Here is a 24831-nt window from a genome sequence, read left to right on the forward strand (position 1 = left end):
TGAAACTTAATTGTAGAAATGTGCAAGTGTGAGGAATTTTATTTTCTTCCTTCTTTTTCTTACAAAGAGGATCAAAAGCAACCTCATAATGGCCCTCTAGCTGTAACCTTAACTCTGAGGAGGTTACAGAGGGTCCTGTGGCACCTTTAAGACTAACAGAAGTATTGGGAGCATAAGCTTTCGTGGGTAAGAACCTCACTTCTTCAGATGCAAGAGGAGGTTGCTACCTTGCTATGACAAGCCATATATACACTTGAGAAGCTGGGTCTAGAATTCTTATCCTACAGTGGCAAGCAGACAGAACCTACCTCTCAAAGCTAAAGGAGGTGCGTAATTTCACTATCTCATACAGAACAGACCTTTATGTCCTTTCTCACCAACAACCCACCAGCCAACAGTGGTTTGGAACAAAAGGTGAATGCTCACTGAGCCCATCAAGAGGGAAGGGTGCCGTGGAGGAACATTGCTTACCCAAGCCACAGAGAGGAGGGGTAGCACCCCCTTTGCTTTTAGTTTAAATCCTATAGTTAACCAGCTGAATAGAGGGCAATATGTTCACACACACATATAATGCCCACTCATGCTCCCTCTGAAATCAGTGGCAAACTTCTATTGACAACAGTGGGAATAGAATCAGGCAATTTCCACTGAAATCAATTGGAGCAGTATAGGGCACCAACAAAATCATTAATAACGTTGCTTATTTACTTCATATAATCTATTTTCTTCATATATAGCTAGTTCATGAGCTTCCAACAAGATTTCACTGTATGGGAAGTTTGAAGACTAATAAACAAGATATTTGTGAGCTAGAGGGGTCTATGCAAAAGGGAAAATGTCAGGAGGTTACACTTTTAATTAACTGTAACTCACAAATCTTTTGAAACTTTTCTTCAAATATTGCATATACACGCACACATTATATATATACACACACACACACACACACACACACTCCCCCTTGGTTTCAGAGTCGAGCTGATCATTTTCAAGCCAAAATTTCCCAAGACAAAAGTTCAAAGGTGTCCCATAAATTGGGCTTCCACATACATTAAAAAAAAAAATGTATGTAAGATTGTAAATTCCTCAGGGAAGGGACCTTGTCTACTCCTTATACAGCACTGAGCACATTGTATTATTATGTTGAGTGTTCACACACAAAGGGTAGTGTTGATTTAAAAATATTTTGTATTGCACAAGGAGCACAAAAATATTGTCAGCAGAGTTGTTGGAAGTCAGTAAAATTTAATGGAACATTCATGGCCTCAGGCATATTAGTGCAGAATTTAATCTGCACTAATCTGGCCAAGCCTGGGGAAACTATGTGCAGCATTTACTCATTTTATAGTCATTTATCAAGCGCTTGGGGATGAGAAGTGCTACAGCCCATAAGTGTATAAGAGATTATTAAACATTATAGATAATAATGTATGTTAAAAAGGCATATTTGCAAAGTCAAGAGATAGATGTGTCTTCTGAGAGTCCGCTGAGGCCTGATTTCACATCTCAGGGACACTGTTCGTTAGCTTTAGACTTGCCAAGAGTGAATCAAAATGCAGAATTCTAATCCCCCCACAAGACTCAGAGACCATCAATCACCAGTGAAGGGGAAATACTGAACTTCCAGCATCTTGCCTTCTCCAGGAAAACCCGACTGCTGTGTTTGCACACTAATCTCTTCTGAGACTCTGCATTTTGTCTCCTGCCCCCAACTCTCTCTCTCACACACAGCCCACATCTATACATATGGATGGCTATTTGTGGAAAATAGCTGATGTGGAGATTAAGTCTGGGAATTGGGGGAGAGGGGGTAGTTTTTGATTCTCTTTATAAACCACAGTTGAAATTGGACCAGAACTGCCAGAAATAAAACAATAAACAAAGAATACAACCCAGGGCATGGTTTTAATTGGCTAGGAGGCAAAACAGCTGTGAACTGTAGCAGAGAGGAGTGATGAAAGCACAGGAAGAGGACAAGGTGCTGCTGCTACTGTATTCTCTGCTGTAACTGTCACAGCTCAGCTTTTTCCATCTGACAGAAGAGCCTCTTGGCAGCCGGAGATGAGTCAGTTTCATGTGCATTGCCTGGGAGTCTCTGGAGAACCCCAGTTGCTCCCTTTGTGTGTCTGTCATGCTGCCTGTGGGTTTGAGGCAAGCAGCACAACTCCATAGACCACTAGTTCCAGCTGCAGCTCACAAGCACCCCTCCCACTCTCCCCACATCTTCCACAGCAGCTGAGTTGCAGATGGAAGCCAGAAGAAGTCAGTGCAGCTTCAAATTCTTTACCATGAGGAAGGGAGTGCCCAAATGTCCAGCTAAGGGTTGCACTAGCCACCTGCCAGAGGTCTGAGGGCTGCATCAAATATGCATAAACTAGAGCCAGGTGAAGGGTGGCTTATGGGGACAACAGGTCCCAGCAGGCAATGCACACCATGCTCTAGCTTGAGCCAAGAGAGGCCCACATTTCACAAAGACACTCTGTAGGCCACACCTCCATATTAAATATTATGGTGGCAACCAGCCATATTGTAAGACGCCATGAGCTACCTTTAGCTAGCAGACCTATTGGAAACTCCAGTAGACTCAACAAGGATCCTTCAGCTGGTCTCTATTGGTTTTTATTGGAGTCTCAGGAACAGGAAGACCAATACACTAGTTGCTCATGTTCCAAACCCTAGTTGCTAACTGGAACCAGTAGGAACCAACTGGTAATTTTAAACTGAAATTTGCAATGGGGTGGGAGGTTGCCTACCCCTCTTACAAGGGAAGCCACTGAGAGTCTGTAAAAAACAAACCAGGGTCAAGTGTTAAATATGGTCACAGAAGGAAAAGTCCGCCTTAAAATTGTTGTGATGGCAGCAGCGATCAGCAATTTGGCTTTGTGGAGAAGGACTTTGCTGCTGACCTGCAGCTGGTGAGCAGTCTCTTATTCTTGAAAGAGCTGTTTTAAAGTTCCAAATGAAGATGAGTAAACAGGTTTCGTAGATGCCAAAGAGCAATAGACAATCCAATCTCCCCTTTCCCCCAATCTCTTTACATAAAGGCTTCTGCGTATGGAGAAAAAAGTTCTCAGAAGTGAAATCAGACGTTTCCTCTGCTATCAAGCCCATCCAAGATCTGAGATTCTTCATTGTGGGCAGCACGCAATGGGGTGAGGAAGAGGGACTGGCAGATGTCAGGCATGGTGGCCTAGTGAGAATGCTATGCCTGACTACACAGGAGACCACAGGCTGACATGTACATTGGAGGTGAGGAGATAGTGTGGGAGAAGTGTCCAGGTCGAAATGGCGGCAACCTTCCGGGAATCCATAGTTATTCCCCAGGGAAAAATATAACCTAGGAACTCAATCATATTCTGATCAAATTCACACTTTTCTAATTTCGCGCAGAGATGGTTCAGGCAAAGCCTTTCCAGGATTCTGTGCACACACTGATCACAAAGAGTCCGGACTTCAGAAAAGATGAGGCTATAGTCAAAGTATACCACCACTAACTGCTCTAGCATGTCCCTAGAAATACTGGTTATAAAACATCATAAGGTCGCTGGGGCATTGCACAGCCCGAAGGGCATCACCCGATATTCTAAATAGATATACCGGATGCAGAAAGCAGTCTTTCACGTGACCCCTTTCTGAATCCTAACCAATTTATAGGCCTAGTTTGATAAAGACCCTGGGGGAGCGAAGCCTTGCAAAGAGTTCATTCATAAGCAACAGGGGGTACTGTTGATTCTGGATGGTTATTTTATTCTGCACCCAGTAATCTACACGGGGCACAGAGAGCCATCTTTCTTAGCCCAGCTGGGGACGTGGAAGGGTGGATGAAACCCTTTTCCAAGTTCTCTGGGAAATAGTCTGAGTGCCTGCAGTTACAGTTCATTGAGAGAGTAGATACACCCAAAGAAAACCTGGGCTTCAGGTTGGAGGTCTATAGGGCAATCATAGCATGGTGAGGGGGCAAGATGTTAAGCCTTCTTCCTGTCAAAGTCCTGGTATTTGCCTGGTACCCCCAAAGGCTGCTAGGGTGGTTGTTGGGGCCAGTAGGGATCCCTTCAAACTGGGTCCCTATGTTCTGAAGTCAGAAGAACATATGAATGACCATACTGGGTCAGACCAAAGGTCCATTGAGCCCAGAATCCTGTCTTCTGGCAGTGGCCAATGCCAGGTGCTCCAGAGGGAATGAACAGAACAGGTAATTATCAAATGATCCATCCCCTGTTGCCCATTGTCCGCTTCTGGCAAACAGAGGCTAGGGACACCAACCCTGCCCATCCTGGCCAATAGCCATTGATGGACCTAACCTCCAGGAATTTAGCTAGTTCTTTTTTGAACCCTGTTATAGTCTTGGCCTTCACAACATCCTCTGTCAAAGTGTTCCACAGGTTGATTGTGCATTGTGTGAATAAATACTTCCTTTTGTTTGTTTTAAACCTGTTGCCTATTAATTTCATTGGGTGATCCTTAGTTCTTGTGTTATGAGAAGGGGTAAATAACACTTCTTTACTTACTTTCTCCACACCAGTCATGATTTTATAGACCTCTATCATATCCCCCCTTAGTCATCTTTTTTTTCAAGCTCAAAAGTCACAGTCTTAATCTCTTCTCATATGGCAGCCATTCCATAACCCCTAATCATTTTTGTTGCCCTTTTTTTGAACCTTTTCCAATTCCAATATATCTTTTTTTTGAGATGGAGAGACCACATCTGCACACAGTATTCAAGATGTGGGCGTACCATGGATTCATATAGAGGCAATATGGTATTTTCTGGCTTATTATCTATCCCTTTCGTAATGATTCCCAACATTCTGTTCACTTTGTTGACTGCCACAGAACATTGAGTGGATGTTTGCAGAGAACTATCCACAACGACTCCAAGATCTTTCTTGAGTGGTAACAGCTAATTTAGACCCCATCATTTTATATGTATAGTTGGGATTATGTTTTCCAATGTGCATTACTTTGCATTTATCAACATTGAATTTCATCTGCCATTTGTTGTCCAGTCACCCAGTTTTGAGAGATCCTTTTGTAGACCTTCGCAGGCTGCTTTGGACGTAACTATCTTGAGTAGTTTTGTATCATCTGCAAATTTTGCCACCTCATTGTTTACCCCTTTTTCCAGGTCATTTATGAGTATGTTAAACAGTACTAGTCCCAGGACAGACCCCTGGGGGACACCATTATTTACCTCTCTTTAGGCTGAAAACTGACCATTTATTCCAACACTTTGTTTTCTATATTTTAACCAATTACCAATCATGAGAGGACCTTCCCTCTTATCCCAGGACAGCTTACTTTGCTTAAGAGCCTTTGGTGAGGGACCTTGTCAAAGGCTTTCTGAAAATCTAAATACACTATATCCACTGGATCCCCCTTGTCCACATGCTTTTTGGTCCTCCTCAAAGAATTCTAGTAGATTTGTGAGGTATGATTTCCCTTTACAAAAACCATGTTGACTCTTCCCCAACAAATTAGGTTCATCTATGTGTCTGACAATTTTGTTCTTGTCCTCAGGGGGGCTGGGCTGGGCTCACTTGGAGTCACACTAGGGAGAAGCACTAACCTGCAACTGGGCTCAGAAAAAACAGGACTGCTGGCAGTACAGGGAATTAAAATGCACTGTGCTTGAATCCAAAAGGATGTGGGGGTTATGCATGACAACCCATGTGATACCAAAAATTACTGGAAAGTGCAGGGAATGGACCAACCAAACCGGAGGGACTCATGATGACCCCCAATGAGTGGTGACCTCCAAGGGTGCAGTTTCTTGTGTGACCAGGCCTGAAGATAGGAGAAAACTGCCAACAGCTTCTATTAGAGAAAGAATAGACTTATGGTGTGTCAGGATCTTATGTTTTAGGGCAAATTCTAGGTCCATAAAGTTACTGGAAGCACCAGAGTCCATCAGTGTTCCCAGGCTGACTCCGTCATCAGGGGTGTCATGGACAGAGCAGGAGCCAAAGGTGCGCTGCGCACTCATTAGATGTTGTCAAGGTATCTGAGGACAAGTGTAGGGGTGGTGGACAGGAGTGGGAGGGATGTGGGGGGGAAATGCCAGCCCTGCCCAGACCCATATATTGGGGCTGGAACCTAGCATTTTCTCACCCAAGACACAGATCAGCCCTTTGCCAGACAACTCAAAGCAAAATATTCTGCACCTCCACAGTAAAGGTATAGACTCAATACCCAGAACTGATGTTTCTCTGCATCAGAGAGAGAGGAGGTCACGTCATATCCAGCTCATAGGCTCAGGCTGTAGGGTGGGTATGGTAGGTTTTCGGACTACTGCTGACAAGCCAGGTAGGAGCTGGGGAACTGCCCTCTTTTTCTGTTGGCATTCCCACAGGCAATTGTCTGTCTTAGGCATAGGTCGATAAGGGCATCCCAATCAGTCAGAGCTTCCACCTGTACCAGCTCATCTTTGATCCTGTTGTTCAGACCAAGCCAAAAATGGTACCACTGCACAACTTTGTTCCACTCGGTATCAGTTATCAGGCACCAAAAGTCTGTGGTGTAGTTGGTAGCCAGTCGGTGTCCCTCAGGGCCTGGAGCACAGCTTCCACCATGTGCGCTTGATTTGGGTCATGGAAAATTACCTCCACAGCACAGACAAAATTCTTGAACTGGCCCAGGAGGGGGCTAGATTTCTCCAGTACTAGAGAGGCCCAGGCCAGCAGTTTGCTGGTCAGCAAGCTGATGATGAGCCTCACCCTGGACCACCCTGGTTTGCAGGTATAATAAGAACAGGAGCAGACACTGGTTCAGGAAGCCATGGATCTTTCTGCGATCCCTGTCAAGCTTGCCCGGTAAAGGAAGCTTCAGTTTTCCATAGGCCTGGGGAAAGATTGGATCTGGAAAGCAGAGTTCTGCACATGCAGGGCACTAATCTGGGTTTGTAAATTCTGCAGGGGTCTCCCAACCCCAACAAGGGGATGTTAGGCTCCATAGGATTAATCCTGAAAGCTACCCCCTTTTATTTGGGCTGCTCAAACTGTCATGGACCAAGGCATGGGCAGTCATGCCTAGTGGTCGAAGCTAGAGTCAGGAACTGAGCAGGGGAGTAAGGCTGGAGCAGGACAGGAGCCAGGCAGGATTTGGACTGGTCCAAGCCTGGGAACAAGGCAGGAGCAGGAGCGATCACAGCTGCGGGTGTAAATTCTGAGCCTGATGCTTCTGGTGGGCTTAAGAGCATGTCTGTCAGTTCCTCCAGCCAGTCAAGTGGTCGGGTCAATCAGGTGATTCTGCTGCAAGTCCTCTGTTGCTTAGTTGGGAGGCAAAGCTAGCTGGTCCTAGGCTCAGTTGCAAGCCCTAATTTCTGACAGCACCTATGGTTACTACCTTCAGGGGGGAAAAATAGGGATGCTTAATTGCTGGCATGCAAATATCATATGCAAATTACTTGATTGTTTACAAATATGCAAATTATGCTAAAGTGCATATGACTATACACTTTCATTTTAATTTTTTTCTTGCAGAGTTAATGCTAGTGAAATATGTCAGATTGATAGCCCTGGTGAATGAAGGCCAGCAGCAGGACAAGCTTTCCCCACACACTGAGGCATGCTGGCAGATGTGGGGAGACCAGTCTTTGGCCTCCCCTGCATCTGCCAGTTAGTGCAAAGCACGATGGGGACTTTGTGATGTGGAAGCCAGAACTGAGGCCCACCAAATTCATCTCCTATATGGGCCACCAAAAATCCATTTGATGGGAACAACTTTCAGGCCCTTCAAACTGGTGACTTACAAGTATAAGGCTCTAATACCTATGAGCAATGCTCGGAGGTGTCCACTCTCCCACTTAGCACTACTGATGAGGAGGGCATGTATTTCCCTCCCCCATCAGCACATTTTGACTCTGGGCCCTTCAGGCACCCAGTAGAGATCTCTACCACTTGCGCTCAAGGAGTAACTGGTAGCAGTGGCAAGTTTTGATTCTCTGTGGAACAGCCACTAAAGAGATATGTGACACACACTTTGCCAATGGGTTACACGGGTATTTGCTTGAGACCAGCACAATGTTGGGAATCAGGATTCCTGGCTCTGGGAAGGGAATGTGCTGTATTGGTTAGTGCAATTACAGTCAGGGGACCAGATCCTTAGCTGGTGTAAATCAGTATAATTCCACTGAAGTCAAGGATTAGACACCATTTTACTCCAGTTGAGGAGTTGGCTTATGATACTCAAATACACAGAGTTGTTAGATACTTTCTCAAAGACAGTGTCTAAGTGGATGATACCTGGGAACTATTCCTAGTTCTGCAACATGTGACCTTGTGCAACTTCGCCATTACCTCACCTATAACATGGAGGATATTTTCTTGCCTACTAGGGTAGAGGCAGGAGGCCTTGCTCAACATGAGGGCTCTTGAAGGGCCCAGAAATATTAACACTAGTAACAGGAAGAGCTGAGACTTCAACTCATGGCGTCCTAGCTCAGTGCGTGTTCCATTAAGCCAGAGGGCAGGTTTCAGTCCTGGTCTCTGTCTGGACTTTAGCAGTCACAGTACTGCGGGATGTGGGACAGTCCTCTAGATTTCAGGATGCGACACAACCCTAGCTATATTTTCCTCTAGTATGTTAAGCCAGCACCTGTAACAGCTGCTGTCCTAAGAGTTCAGGTGAAGACTAGTACCACAGACTTATCGCTCTTTATATAGCCTACATGGCCTGACCCATGTGCACCCACAAATCATTCCTGCTCAGTATCTATAGGATAATCAAGGAGATGCTCTTTCACTGAACACCACTGCTGCTGCATAAGGACAACAGCTGTGTGATCCCACCACAGGAGTTTTAAAAAGTGGTGCTAACTAGGAGTGGGAACTAGTTGATTGAGAACTTTGGGCCTGACCTGGGGGGTAGCTGAGCACCATTAAAGCCATGTGAACTCAACAAGGGCACTCAGCACATTGCAGGATCAGCCCCTTCGCTTTGCGGTTGGGTGAGGCTGAATGGGGGTGATTTCCCTCTGGTGAAAATACCCCCCTTCATCCCTGTGCCTACTGTTTGCTCGTGCTCCTCTCTGATCTCATCTCCCCCCCCACTCTGCAAAGCTAGTTCCGGGTTGAGGAGGCAAGGGTGTGTGCTGGGTAAATAAAGTTTGTTGTTTTCTATTGAAGTATCAGGGAAGGATCTGAAAACCTGGCTGCAGCAGTTCCCAATAATCTCAACTTTCTGCTCTATTTCTCTGGTTAACCTTGCTGACTCAAAACAGCAACAAACAGCCTGGAGGAAATAATGCTCAGTGTGGTTTCCCCTCCCCTCCCCTTCCCCACTTTACAATGGCATTTTACTGGAGTGGGTTTTGGGGTTTTGTTTTTTTAATATCTCTGATATCCATTGCTCTCTCTGTGTGGATTCCCATAAAGACAGAATGGCTCTTACCAGCAAGTTTCCCCAGGCATAGGGCAGAAACCATGACGGCCTTCCCCCGGCCTGTAATGACAAGAGAGAGGAGGTGAAGGGGCTGCTGAGATGTCAACAGAAAACAAGTCTTTTGATTTTCCTCCTAGAGGGATGATGGGAGTGAGTGTTTCTTCCACATCCCTCTTTCTATTGCTAGACTAATAGGCACCCTATTCCTGTCACCATCCTTCCAGCCCAGGAAGGTTGAACAGGTCTCCTTTTTAGACACCATTAATGCTGCTTTGTAGTCAGCTAATGGGGTTGCTATTGAACCAGCAAGATGCTCCCTCCACCCCATCAGACAAGCACTCTGCTTTCATGAGCCTGTTGGCTGACACAGCAAGAGATGAAGACTGAGAATCAAATCCAGCCTCCTGCCAGGCAGTACTAGGACACCTAGAGGGTGACTTGCTGATGAGATCGCTTTGATGAGGACAAACATTCTCCCTCACATCCTGCTTCCTATATTACTTTTGGCCAGAAGTCTCTCCCTCTCCCTCACGTGCCCCGTGCAGACTCTGGGCTTTCTTGTCTACATGGTGCTTTGGTCCAGACCAGAGATTTGTACATTTTCATCCACAATGGCATGTTGCACACTAACTGGCCTGTGTGACACACACTTAAAAAATCCTTAGTGTGCATTAATGTAGGACTGTTCAAAACAGGACTACAGTAACACACAGTAGGGAACTTTTAGTGCAAGCCCATGGGATCCACACAGGCCAGTTAGTGTGTGACATGCTAGTGAGGACTAAAATTTACACCCCCTCCACGTGAAACTCCCGAAACAGCTCCATAGTGATCAGCTGCCCTGAGATGCCGTACAATACCCAGTGCAGCCTATGGGGCTCTGACCCAACTCTGCAAGGCTTCCACATTGCCTGTCCTGGGATTCAAACCCAGAACCTGGAGAGAGAGGACAGGGAAGAGAATCTGCTGTTCTCCCGAACTCCATGCCAGTTGGTGTCCACTACACAACCAAATAATGTAGCAAGACCGAGATGGGGCAGGAGCCAAGGATGGAGCAACTGCCCTCTGAAACTCTTTGCTAAGAGGCTGCCCTGAGATAAGGCTCCTGTGCTCAGCCACTGAACCCCATGCAGAGCCATTATCCACTCCCTCAGTACATGTACCTGGAATCGACACACAGGATGCCTGATACCCAAGATGGACTGGATGGACAAAGAACAGCCTAACTGCAGGCAGGCAGGATTGAGATGGGATCTTTGGGGTCCTGGCTCTGTGCCCAGAGAAGCCAAACTCAAGAGGCAGGCAGAGCAAACTCAGCAGTGAGGCAGGCAGAAGAGATGTTCACAGCTGATTGCTCTGAGCCACCTTCTACAGGGGTGAGTTGGAATGCTCTAACTGGAAGCAGCCTCTCACACAGTATTTCCCCTCATGCCCCCTCTCTGTAAGAGCCTCTCTCAGGTTATTTCCTCTACCAACCCCTGATGAAAGCAGAAAGCGCAGAGGCAGGCGGACACTAGCAGCATTTTAATGGGAATGTTAATCAGACGGTTTTAAACTTCATAAAAGCTTCTGTTTGTGTGCTGAGCAGTTCTTCCCACATCAGATGCAGTTCGTTGCTCCCCAGTGCTGTGCAGCCCAGCCCCGTCAGCGTAGACACGCTAAACAAGAACCGAGAGGAGCAACTACACAAACAGGTCCCCTGGAAATAATTGCAGAACTAAACCTCATTTGGCTTGTCTTTACAAAGGGCCGTAGCTGGGCACCAGACTTCCCCAACATATAAAGATGAATAATTACAGAATGAGGTTAAAATGTTCATTAAGCTAATTGCATGTTAATTAAGTAGAGGATGCTATTAATGATCTGTTGATTTCCATCTGTGTGTGCAAGCAGGAGTGAAAATAATGGCACCAGAAAGCAAGGGAGAGAGGGAGACAGTGACAGCTCTTGAGGCTAGAGCATAGGAGTCCTGTGTGTAACTGTTGTGACTCCTGTGTTCTAATCACAGTTCTGGGATGGAGTGTGGTCTAGTGCAGAGATCGGGGGGCAGTCAGTGCTTTCAGGTTCTAGTCCCAGCTCTGAGTCTCTGTATGAACTTGGGCCTCCGTTTCCCCATATGTAAAATTGGGATAATAGGACTTCTCTCCCAGGAACTGAGCGACATTTAATTAAAGTTTGTAAAGTGCTTTGATATCACCTAAGTGAACGGTGCTAACGCAGGGCAAAGTCTTATTATTGCGGAGAAAAGATGGTCAAAAAGGAGAGACTGAACCTGCCACCCTTAGTCTCTCATGAATAGCCATGGTGATTACCCTTCCAAGTAGTTCGACTGAAAAGTTTAATCACACAAGTAAGGGTTGTATAATCAGGGCCAACAGATTGTAAGGAACTGGAAGGGTCATTTTTTGAAAACAGCATATAACCAAAAGGGCTAAAAATAAGGAGGCACAAATTACTATTCATTTAAATATCCAACATCAGGGCCACAGAGGATGGTTTCTACTAAATACTTCTTCAAAAAAGGAGAAAATTCCATCTGACATAATTATGGCCAGTGCTACATAAGGCAGAACAGGGGAAGTGCCTAAATATTTTATGTTGAAATTCATCAATAATGGAAGACAAAGACTAAATTGCATAACTGCCACCTTGAAGTTAAATAATATTTTCAGCTAAGGGAAAGGAATATGGGACAAGTCCACAACCAATAAATTTATTTCAACATATGAATAATTTAGGCCAATAATACAACAGCATTTAAAGGAGGAGAAGTCTCAATAAGGAGCCAGAGGAGTTTGGATGAGAAAGAATTTACTCTGCAGTTGGAATCCTGTGTGATTTTTGGAACTGGGACAATAATTCATAAATTGGTTATTTGATTAATTTCATCTCTCTTCTGGCTATGTATGGACAAATTGCACTTTTCGCAGTGTATTTGTTATTTGAAATTATTTGAATAATGTCTGGCAAATAATTCTCAGTTAGTGGCTAGTTTGTTGCAAATATTTGCTGTGCAAAATTGGAGCTGTTTTGATGGGGATTATAGGTCATCTGGTGTGTTTCTGGTCTCTGACTGGATGAGTAAACTCTTAGAATATTCACCACTCTGAATCTGAAATTTGCTTTTCCACGCTCATTCTCCAATAATCGCTTAAAATTCACTGTTTCTGTAAATGGTCCTGCCAGCAAACCCATCCGCGACAACATTTGGAGAAAGGGGAGGGCAGAGGCAGCATGAACACAGGTGAAGAAAATTCACTTTAAAAATTCAAACAATTATTCATGAAAAAATGAGTTTGCAGTGTTAGCTTGTCTCCAGCGATGCTGGCGCTGTTCCTAACCATCCTTCTGAGGAGTGGGAAGGAGAAGAGTCTGCTAATCCATAAATAATTCTATAAAGGCGCTGGCAGATGAAGCTTTATTCTGGAGTTGATTATTGTCACGGGTGGAGCTCATAATATTTGTAGGTTCAGTTAAGCACCCAAAAGTGTGCATGCTTCCCTGCCCTATCAGGGTCTCTAGAACACATTCCTGCTTCTGGCTCCAGCCCCAGCCTCTCTCACAAGGTCCCAGATGGAATCACAAGGCATGAAAATTAAAACAGGAGCAAAAGTTAACCAGACTTCAAGCCACTAGAGAAAGGGTTCAGGACAGGTCTGGGACTAAAAGGGATGTTGGATTATATCAGAGTGCCTGCCTCCCAGGAGCAGTCTTGAGAGTCACCCAAGAGCGAGCAGGAATCCACAATCATGACCAACTCACAGCTATTCAACAGCCTGTGAATAATGAGTTTGGCTGGGTGCCAGGAAGACAAATATCTACAAAATGAAAACTGCAGCTATATTTGGCGTTAATTGCCCACCAAGTTGGAAATCTCAGGGGACAGACCAAGGGCTGAGTTCAGTCACTGTGGCCCATTCCCTTTTCAACCCAAGAGGTGGTCCCTCTACATCAGAAGGAAGGGGCAGTAGAGGAGAAGCAGGAACACTCACTGCATCTGTTGTGTGGACAGACAAGAGCTCCAGTCTCCAAGGATTTTAGTGAACCCAGCACTTCAAAGAAAAAAAAAATTGAAAATATTTGACATGAGTTTGAGGTGGAGGAAAGAGAGAAGAGTGTGTCAAGAGATTGACAGCAGCAGTGAGCGGGAGTGTGTTATTTTATCTGAACTGGTGTATGAGCAAGATGGCCTAATAAATCGTTTCCATCTCTAACTTCTCCACTTCACCTGTCCCTAGTTTATCATTAAGGAATCACTTATGCAAATTCAATTAAGTATTTAACATTTTCCTTCCTGTAGCTCTCTGCCTCATCGACTCTCCATTTCATCTCAAATTACATCTCTTACCTCTCTGGCTCTTGTTTCGCGCTTCTGCTATTATCTCAGCAATAGTGTAATTTAATTCTCTACAATGGTCTAGGCTTCACTTTGTAGGAGAGAGACAAAATAAAGCTGTACTGCATTGTATTGGCACATCCCTTCTCACGGCTGCTTGGCATTCAGCTACATGCTGCAGGGAATTAGGGCTGTGGCCTTTCAGCTTGGGAGCCCTGTGTTCAAATCCCACATTTGGTCAACAATGAAAGTGAGATTCTCAAGTATTCTTCATGTTCACTTAGAGGTAATAAACAAAAATGCTGTTGAGTTTGGCACAATGTGATCATGAGAGTCCTAGAACTGGAACAAGAGGGGGACTGCAGCTGAGGAGCATGGGCAGAGCTTTGTGTGGGGAGCCCAGTGCTGGGATAGCAGGGGGGCTGCAGGTCAGGGGTGAGGGGCACAGGCAGAGCTGTGTGTGGGGAGGCCACGGCTGAAATAGCAGGAGTCCAGGACTGGGAATGAAGAGGGCTGCAGGTCAGGGGTGAGGGGCACTGGTAGAGCTGTGTGTGAGGAGCCTAGGGCTGGGATAGCAGGGGGGCTGCAGGTCAGGGGTGAGGGGCCCTGGCAGAGCTGTCTGGGAAGCGCAGGGCTGGGATAGCAGGGGAGCTGCAGGTCAGGAGTGAGGTATAGGGCAGGGCTAGGTGAAGCTTGCACAGTGTCTGGCTATAGCTACTGCAATCCCAGACTTTTATAAGTAAATTCCAACCATTCAGTGCCCCAGATTTTATCCTCAACTTCTCTCTACCGTTGGTAATGACATTTTATATATGTATTTCCTCACACACACAGTTGTGTGTAAACGTCCCAAGTTGTACAGCAAACGCAACATTCTGGAAAGGGCACAGGAGCGAGTCTCCGCTAAGTGCATAATTATACAGTACTTGGGGTAATTTTCCTTTTCCTCTGAAAATGCACATTGGCTCTGATTTTTCTGTCTGCAGATTGTAAGCTCATAATTAGCAGCAAATTACTCACACAAGTGACAAATTTTGTGCTTTCAAGTAAACAGACAAAATACCCACAGTTCACAAATTGCTTCTCGGTGCTGCAGACACCTGGCTCTTTCCGGTCCCATCCAGCCCACATTTGTGTGTGTGTGGCGGGGGGGGGGGGGGGGGGAGACAAAGAAGAAAACATCTTTCCTCAGGGAGCTTGGATGGCAGTGTTCATTACTGAGTTACCACAAAATTCTGCAAAGGAGTTCAAGTACTGCAAAATACATGCCGGAGAGTTCCTCAGAATCACCAGCAAGTCAGATCAGTGCAGCCAGGTCATCCGTTGAGGACTGCTAGTAGAATAGACATGGGAGCAGAGAGTCCCAAATGTGTTCAAGCAGCATGGAAAGTACCTCAAGTCCCAGTGCTTGGGACACTTGAAAACTAGACTACAAAAAGCCCTGAAAAAGAGTTTAGGGGACAAATTTGTCCTGGTCAGGAAGGGAAGGGGGGGGGGGGAGGATGAAATACATGGTCTAACAGGTATTCTTTTATCTCTAATTTGTATATTGCCAGAGAGCTCTGGAGTAAAGCAGGTGTGATTTTCGGGAGTGAAACAATGGTTTAACGTTGCAGCTTTCCACAAGCCTGGAATTCTCTTATTAAAGGCCAGATTCTGATCTCAGTTACATCAGCAACCAGTAAATTTGAAGTAATGCCATTGACTTCAATGGGTGTTGTGGATCCTTGCTTCTGAGTACAGTTAAACACATTAACTACAGTTTTAAGTTACACTGGTACAAACACCCACTCAAATGTCCCATTAATGTAAGGCCTAGGCTGAGGGTACGTCTACACAGCAGCGAGGAGGTGCTTTCAAGCCTGGGTACACCGACACAGCAGCATGGATGGCGGGCTCAGGCTACCTGCCCAAGCACAACCCCACCTGACTCTCTGGCTAGCCTGAGCCAGTGCAGCAGTGGCCACACTGCTATTGGTAGCATGCTAGCTTGAGCAGAGCTAGCACATCTGTCTGTCCATGCTGGGAAGCACCCTCATCGCTGCTATGTAGACATAGCTTCCTAACGCTAGTCACTCAGGGTAGCACAGACTAACCTATATTATGCAGCTTTGAAAGTCATCAGCTGGGGAATCTGCCAGCATGGAGCCCTAGAGGTGGGTGGAGCCAGGTGTGAAAATCCTATATCCAGACTGGCCACCTCCTGCTTGATGAACAAGCAACAGGAACACTCATTCATCTGTACCAGTGTCCTCAAACCACAGAAAACAATTAACAGGTAATATGCTTCAGGGGTTGGAAATATCACTTCTGGACAGGGAGGTAGTTCAATCACGGGGCTAGAGATTTATACGAGAAAAGATTTAAAAAACTGCTAAACCTGTAGTTTGTCTAAGAGACAACTAAAGGGGGCACTTGGTAACAGTCTGAAAATACTTGACACACAAAGGAGGGAGAGGAATTATTGCAGGTGATACAATTAGGAATAAAAGGTAAGATACAAAGGGAATATGTAAGGGGGAAGTTCATCCTAACTGAGATTTGTTAGGGTGTGGACTAATCTGCTAAGGGAAGCCTGGTTTCACAGTAGTACAGCAATCCCAGTTCCCAGAGTTGTGACTATGTTATGAAGGCTGCTGTGCAAATAAACAGAAGCAAAAGTCATGTCATATGTTCAGCTTCACTGGAAACTCAGGAGGGGAAAAATATATGATCTGTTTGGCAAGTGGAAAAGGACAAAAGCAGTAGGAAAAGAAACATTTTAAAGCTGGAATTGCAAAAATGGAGATGGCATGAAAAAACGTTAACTAAAGGTTGCAGTTGGCATGGCATCATAATCCTTTCATTGTCATACATTAATATGTAAGGGATGTTTGCAGGAAAAAGACAGGATAAAACAATTAGTGTAGAGCATCCATCCAAAGGGAGGCAATTCTTTCCCATGTGCACTACCATGTGAATACATCAGAAACAGGGCAGATGACAGAAACAATGTATATAGAATTCAATTACATTTTTAAAAGGTGAACTGAAATGCTTTATATTATAACTATCTAAGGTCTTAAATAACAATAGTTGGCATTTCTGTAGCAACTTCTGTCTGAAGAAGTCAAAGCACTTTACAAATATGAACAAACACTCAATACACTGTGAGAGAGAGAGAGAGGAGTTTAATTTACCTCATTTTCCAAATGAGAACGACAACCCAGAGCAGTTAAGCCATTTGACTGAGGCCACATCATGAATCAGTGAAAGCCAGGAATAGGAACTGAGGGAAGGAATTTAAGAATGAAGTAGCTGAGCTGCTACCAAAAGGATCCAGTCTCATTTATATCAACTACTCTACCAGAGGGCTGGAGTGCAGCTAGGGTGACCAGATAGCAAGTATGAAAAATCAGGACGGGGGTGGAGGGTAATAGGTGCCTATATAAGAAAAAGCTCCAAATATTGGGACTGTCCCTATAAAATCGGGACATCTGGTCACCCTAAGTGCAGCAAACCCATCTTCAAAAAGAGTGCTGAGAGTGATCCTGGGAATAACAGAGTTAGTGAGCCTTGCTTCCATACTAGGAAAACTGGTTGAAGTGATAATAGAATTATAAAATATCTAGATGAGGATATGGTAGGGACTAACCAATACAGCTGCTGCGAAAGAAAACCATGCCTCTCCAATCTACTAGAATTCTTTAAGCATGTCATCAAATAGCAGGTAAAGGAAAACTGGTTGATATAGTTTATTTGGACACTTAATGTCTTTGACAACGCCCTCACAAGAGACAATTAAGTTAAGTAGATCTGGAGTGAAAGTTCTGTCATGGATTCAAAACTGGCAAAGAGACAGAAAAAAATAAATTGAGGAATAAATGCTCAATTTTCAACATGGCAAAAGGTTAGCAGTGGAGTGCCTCAAGGTTCAATGCAGGGATCGGTGTTTTTTTGTATATTTATTATCTATCTGAAAAAGGGGAATGAACAGTGAGTGGCAAAATTTGCCTACGATACAATATTATTTAAGTCAAGACTAGAGAAGACTATGAAGAAGTAGCCAAACTAGGGAAATGGGCAACACAATGACAGATTACATTTATTATTAACAAAATGCACATTGGAAGGAATAATCATTTGAACTACATACACATTGCTAGTTCTAAATAAAACCAACTATTCAGGAAAAAACTGGGCATTCTTGTAGACGACTCAGTGGAAACATCAGTTCAGTGTTCATTTTTGGTCAATAAAGCAAACAAAACATTGGCATGTATAAGAGGATTAGGCTAGAAAATGCCCAAATATTGTGATACCATTATCTAAGTCCATGGTGCACCCTCACCTGGAACACTTAAATTCTGGTCATTCTCTCAAAAAATGATATAGCAGAAATAGAAAGGCTCCAGAGATAGGCAATAAAAAAATATTAGAGGCATGGAAAGACTGCCAACATTTCAGTGTCTTCCCATACAGGACTATTTACTTTATAATGATTATTGTGCCCCCTTTTATTCATAAAGGTGTGCAATAAATGCTAGAGAAAGGTACATTGGATGCTCCTATTTACCCTCTTTCGTGGAATATCCCTTTGTTCTTAGATTATGAAAGTGAGACTACAGATTTAAAAATGATAAAAGGAAATGCCTTCTTACACACAACACCATTAACTTGTGGAACTCACTGCCACAATATTTCATTAAGGCCAAGAACTTAGCAGAATTCAAGAAAGGATGAGACATGTGGATAATGAGAAGAGACAAGTGTGGAGAATGACAACATCCACTTTTATATTAGAAACAATTCTATAATTGCATGATACAGGGGATAAGCCAACCAATAGCTGACAGACGTTAGGAAGAAACTTCCCCTGTGGACAGGTTATTCCATAACCGTGCCCTGCAAGGTCTCTTGCACCTTTCTCTGTAGCTTCTGGTACTGGCCACTCAGACAGGGTACTAGACTGGATGGACCACTGGCCTGATCTCAGATGGCACTTCCTCTGTCCCTGCATCTCCCGACTTCCAATCCAGTCTTTTTACCACAAAGCCACCCTTCCCCTCATGTAAATTGCATGTAGGAACCCCCCAAATGACTGAATATTTCTATCAGCATTTTCTTTGCTCTATTAAGCAATTGAACTTGTGTTGCCCAGCATGAGGCGTGCTGCCAATTTTTATTTGCCCTGCTCATGATTTTGTGAGCACCATTGGTGCCAGAGCTATGGCTGGAATGGAAATTTTAATGATGTTAATAAATAAAAATCTAAGCTGTGATTCCTGCACCTGGACAGCTAAAAGTGCATACTTAATTACTTGCCAACATGCCTCTTGGCTTCATTCTATTTGCCCCAGGCAAGCAGTTAACTGAGATTTTTCTCCTTTCATGAAGATTATTTTTGAGTGAATTTTGTGCTGGGAAAGGTATTGGATTGACAGCTCTGGAGACAGAAGTCCTCTATTATGTGATAGATTTTGAAAAAAGTCTTTAACGGTTTTTATTAGGTCACCTCGTTCATCCTTCTGACAATGCAGGATTGTTCTCTATAAAATATTCTTGAGTGATTTCCCCCCCTTGCTTTGCAATATAAATCCCCAGGTCTCTCCCATTTCTAAATTATATGGTTCTCATCCTCATCTTCCACTTCTATCCTGAAATGACAGGGAAACTCTGTGTGAATGTCTCCCCATCACCGGAGGAAATGATCAGAGAAGGAGAGGGTGATGCTGGAATCTGGAGTCAGCAGGGAAGTTATATTTCATATTTTCACAGTTCAGCTTCAGACACTTTGTGGGCCACGCTTTTTTTGGGTGACATTCTAACTTGGTCTGAAGTCTCCCTCCAAAGTGCTCTTTTCTAGTTTGAACTCTAACACATTCTATGCATTGATGGTGGGCTTTTCTCTGACCACCATCTTCGTATCCGAGCACTTCCTGAATTTAGTATCACGCCACTCTTATGGACAGTAAATATCATTACCTCTGTTTTAGAGATGGAGAACTGATGTGCAGCAAGATAAGTGACTTACCCAAGGTCACACAGCAAATCTGTGGTAGAACCAGGAAAAAAATCCACATCTGATGCTTCCCAGTCCAGTTACCTTAACCACAAGACCATCCATCCTCTAGGGGATGGCACATCCAAATCCAAACACTAGCGAGTCTCGGGGCCGGGGGGGGGGGGTGTACCCAAAGGGTAGCTTCATGGTGAAGTTGTTGACCAAGAAGATCCCTGAGCTCCAAGACCTCCATGAAATGTGAGGAGAAGGCCAGACACTCATCCACTTAGCCTGTCAGCTGAGTCTAGGAATGGGCTCCTGGAGCTCTGAGGTCCTCTTAGCTCCTTCCCCTTCCACCCATCCCCAGTGTATAGGTTCTTCTGTGCTGACATCCTAACAATGTTTTCTCTGGGATGGGGTTCACCTTCATGTTGAAGTTTAATACAGAATTTGGGGTCCACTTGTCCCTAATTCTAGGAATAATCTGAAGGCCATTGCAAGTTAGCATATGAATAAGAATGCAAGCAGAGAAACTACACTAGAAATAAACAGGGTGCACTGTTAAGACCAGTATTGTCTGCCTTATTCTGACTGCCTGAATGAGTTGCCCTGCATGCTGGTCCTCCTGTTTTCCCCATCTTCCTTGCTACTCATTCATATACTATTATGAAAGTGGACTACAGAGCTCCCCACCTAAAAAGGTGACCAGTATGGCATGCAGCATCCAAAGGGTTCCTATCACTAGGAAATACAGCTACAACTATGCAGAGTGTTACAGTTATAAGTCTGATTCAGGTTTGGGTGTCTGATATTTAACTCCATGTGCTGCATTTGTAAGGCGGTTTTGGCTGGCAGCTGAAAATTATGGGCCAAGTGTGCTCCCCAGGGGAATCCTAGTTCATCTATCCCATACTCTCTGGTAGTGCCTGTGCGCAGATTCTTTGCAGAGTATTCAAAACACAAGACTATATGCGGCTCTCAGTTACACCAGTGTACATTCAGAGTCATTCACTGAAATCAATAGAGTTACTCCAGATTTACCCCCATTGTAATGGAGCAGAATTTGGCGATTGTTTACAAAAGAGAAGGCAGTTATGAGAGGACTGGATAGACAGTCTTGACAGTTCCAAAAGAAAGCATTTGAGAGAGAAACAGGCTCAAGAACAAGAGAGCATGAACAGAGGCCAAGAAAGGAGTCAGGTATTGAAGCAATTCTCAGTAGTGTCCTCATTATGCAAGAAGATGAAGGCCGTGTGGGGTAGATTCAGAAGCCAGGACAAAAATATAAGCTGTGTCAGGTGGATGGACCAAGCCCAGCCACACGGCCTCCTTCTGTCTGATATTGTTACTCCGTGATTAACGGGACATGGCTTGGCTAGCCGCAGATACCAAGAGACTGTCTAGGCCTGGAATTCTTTTCATCTCCACATTACATAGCAGCCTAGGAGAGGAGATGGGGAGCCTACCTGGGGTCCCAGATCCACATCATACGCACGGCGCTAGATCATGCACCCATTGCATTGCAACTTGGCACATTTCATACAGTTTCTAAGTGAACGATTTCCAGTGAAGTAACACAAATGATTCATTCCATCTGACAGTCTTTTGCATGTAAATATTTTATATTCCTATTGAATATTTTTGGATGATTATGAATTCTTGATGTGATGAGGGCCTTGCTATGTATGAGATGCAGGCAGCAGCAAGGACTCAGCAAGGAGGAAAGGCATCCAAGAATAAGAAATATGATATCATTTCAAAGTACAGATAAAAAGGAGCTTGGGTGAAAACGCAGCACTCCCTTGCTCTCCATTTCCCCTCTCCTTAACAACTGAGCATCAACTCTTGTGGACTCTGACTGGAGCACATTGGAAGCAACTTTGGACATGGATGGACTTAAAACTGTCCTGTTTTAGTGGCTTTAGTACTAGTGAAATGTATTGGATTAACAGCAGTGGGACTGAAGATTCCTATATTATGGAGTGACAGTAGTTGCTCCATAGTTAAATTTGCAGCTGAGTTTGCATTATATACCTAATTTAACAACCTCCTCTAGAATACCTTGAAAGAGGCAGATTGGCCTCAAAAGTCAGTGAGTTAGGTCTGGGCCTAATGTAGAATTCTTCTGCAAAATTTGAAATGATTTGGACAAGAGATTTCCTATTTAGGACATACCCACAGAAAAAGCACAACTGAGACAGTGGCAGCTTCAGGTTCCTCATGCTACCTCCCCATGTGCCTTACCGTTGACCTGGAGGGACCACCTCTAGAGTGTCTACATACAATGATTGAAGGTGTGAATTAAACTGGAATAGAAACATCTAAATCTGTTCTCTGAGTAGACGACCTCTGAATCTCTCTGATGTGACTGTCAAGAGTCATAGGGACATCTACCTTCTAGGAAGTGGACTGAAATGGGTTGGCCATTTCAGAGATTCCATTGACCCAAAAGCTAAATGTTAATGACTGTGGGTGACCTCTGAGTTGGGCCAGATTTAGACTTGTTGGCCTAGATCCAAAAGGCTGTATATAGCCCATTCCCAATCCCCTGCACATCCAGTCCCCAGGTCTGAGTTTCTGGTGCCCCAAGCAAGACTGGGAGATATATGCATTATAGCGGAGTCTTTATAGCTCTGATTGTCCCTTGCACCTGGTCACAGCAACCTGTAGCCTTAGAGGTGAAGTGGCACAGGAGCCATGCTCCTACCCAGACAAGCAAAATCCCCAGATATCCCTAAAGACCAGGGATCTCTTAGGCCCTGCTCATAATGTGGCAGAAACCAAGCTAGCACCACATATGTGCAAGACAGTCATCTAATTTGAACAGGGTCTAAACCAACACAGGTTACACAGAAAACACAACTGCCCAGCTGGTTAGGTGAGTTCCAGCTGACTTCATGTAAAATTTGCAAGCCCCTCACTCACTTCCAGGATAAAATACGAACATCCCCACTCTGCTTCCTTATTCCACTTTTTAAATTGACAGCGTACCTTGGAGAAACAGCTAAATTGTTGCTGCTTCTCCAAATCAAAGCTTTGGAGGATCGATTCACCCACCACCACTACTCAGAAAGCACTGAGAGCCAAGCCTGTGTCCATAGAGTACCCCCAGGGCCGGCTCTAGGATTTTTGCCGCCCCAAGCAAAAACAATTTTGCCCCCACCCCCGTTTTTTTCTTACCCCACCCCCGGCCCCACCTCAACTCCGCCCCTTCCCCAAATCCCCAGCCTTGCCTCCTCCCCCCAGGTTCTCAAGCCTAGGAGGGAGGGGGAGAAGTGGCGCGCGAATCATCTGTTTCGCGCACCGCGGCCGCTCAGGATCTCCCCCTCGCTCCCAGGTTTGAGAGCCTGGGAGGGGGGGGAGCAGCGGTGCGCCAATCAGCTGTTTCGCGCGCCGTGGCGCGCGAGCGGCAGCAGCGGAGGTGAGCTAGGGCGGCCGGGGCACATTTTTAGGGGCGGCAGGGGCGGCATTCTGGCGCCGGCCATGCCGCCCCTAAAAATGTGCCGCCCCAAGCACCAGCTTGTTTTGCTGGTGCCTAGAGCCGGCCCTGAGTACCCCCAATAACAATCTTTATCCAGCATCCTGTACTTCAAAGGCAAGTCATCACATTGCACTCCTGGGATACATGGGCCAGCAGCATTCAATGGAGAGCTCTAATATCACCATCACAGCTGTATGGGGCCAGATAAGGATAGCATAGGGGACCCTTGCTAACTTGCATCCATAATGTTGGCATCAACCCCCTGCACAGAACACTAAGCCTTCAGTGTGTCTCCAGGGTGCAGTACAGTGACTTTGCAATTTAAGACTGATGAATTCACAGGTTATAAATCAATTGCCAGCATCCGGGCTGCCCCCTTGATGAGGGCTATTAACATAATGAAACTGAAGGGCTGTGAAGTCAGATAACAGACATCCGAGTCTTTATTTACCTGGAGATTTAAGAAGACCTTTCTTAGCTGATCTATGACTTTGTTCTGAGGTGTGTAAATAACACCCAGCAGCACCTCATAACAACAGGCATGCCTGCTGGCAATGCCCTGTGGGCATTATTTCCTTTCACATGCACTCAGACGTGTTGCACAGTAGCACAAGCGGAAAGGCTTCTTTTAAAAATAGAGATTATATTGAAACAGTTCTCATGGCAAACATACACCTCAAGCCAGACCCCCTAAAATGCAATCACAACGTAAGTTGGACACTTCTGAAAGGATTTGCCACAAGTCACTGGTAGGACCGGGAACAGAACTTCAGATTGCCTCGGTTCAGCACTTAGACAACACTGCTTCTCAACAACCACTTCAAAGGGACTAGGTAGAATAGTTCTCCAGCCATACAATATGGAATTTATTTGTTATCCCCTTCTCCAGGGGTTAATTCATGTGGCGTAGCACTTGCATGCCTATTCCAGGGATAAATGTTGTCCATCTCAACCACTATCTGAAGTAGTTCCACTAATAAACTCAAACCTTATGTTTCCTGCCTTTCCCTCCACTTAAATACAGTTAAAGTGACAGGCTACATTGTCCTAATGCTCCAGTGGCTGCATAGAAGGCAGCAGAGGACTGGTCATCTGGCCTACTGCTTTAGTGCTTTCAAGAGCAAGCAGATAGTGTCAGAGTTAGAGACCAGCACACTGGAGCTACTATAATCCCCAGACTGTCACACAGGAGCAGTTTCACAGTCCCATTGCATAGTGCTCCAGTGCCACTGGCAACACCCGTTAGAAATCAAAGATGATAGAGAAATGGGTGGAAGGCAACAATGCAAGTCAGCCAAACCCCAGCTCCCCACAGCCAGTCCTAAGAGAGAAGCACTAGGAAATAAAGCTGCATGAGCTCAGAGATACTGATTGTACTGCCCCCAGGCGACTATGCGGAGATCCAGACAGATCTCATGAGCCAAACACATTTGGGGCTGGTGAGTACTTGCATTGGAGGACTTGAAAAACAAAAAACAAGAACAGGTACTGCAGGAGAGGACCAGAGACAGTGATCTCCATCAAGGTTATGGCATACTCTCCCAAGATGCCCAGACACTCAGGACATTTAAAACTGTTCAGTAAGGAAAAATCTTGCATGGACCACCAAGGGGTGGATTTGAGGACTGAATTGTTCTCCTCTATCTCCAACTT

The sequence above is a fragment of the Emys orbicularis genome, chromosome 3 (genome assembly GCF_028017835.1).
Source record: "Emys orbicularis isolate rEmyOrb1 chromosome 3, rEmyOrb1.hap1, whole genome shotgun sequence".
NCBI classification, from domain to species: domain Eukaryota; kingdom Metazoa; phylum Chordata; order Testudines; family Emydidae; genus Emys; species Emys orbicularis.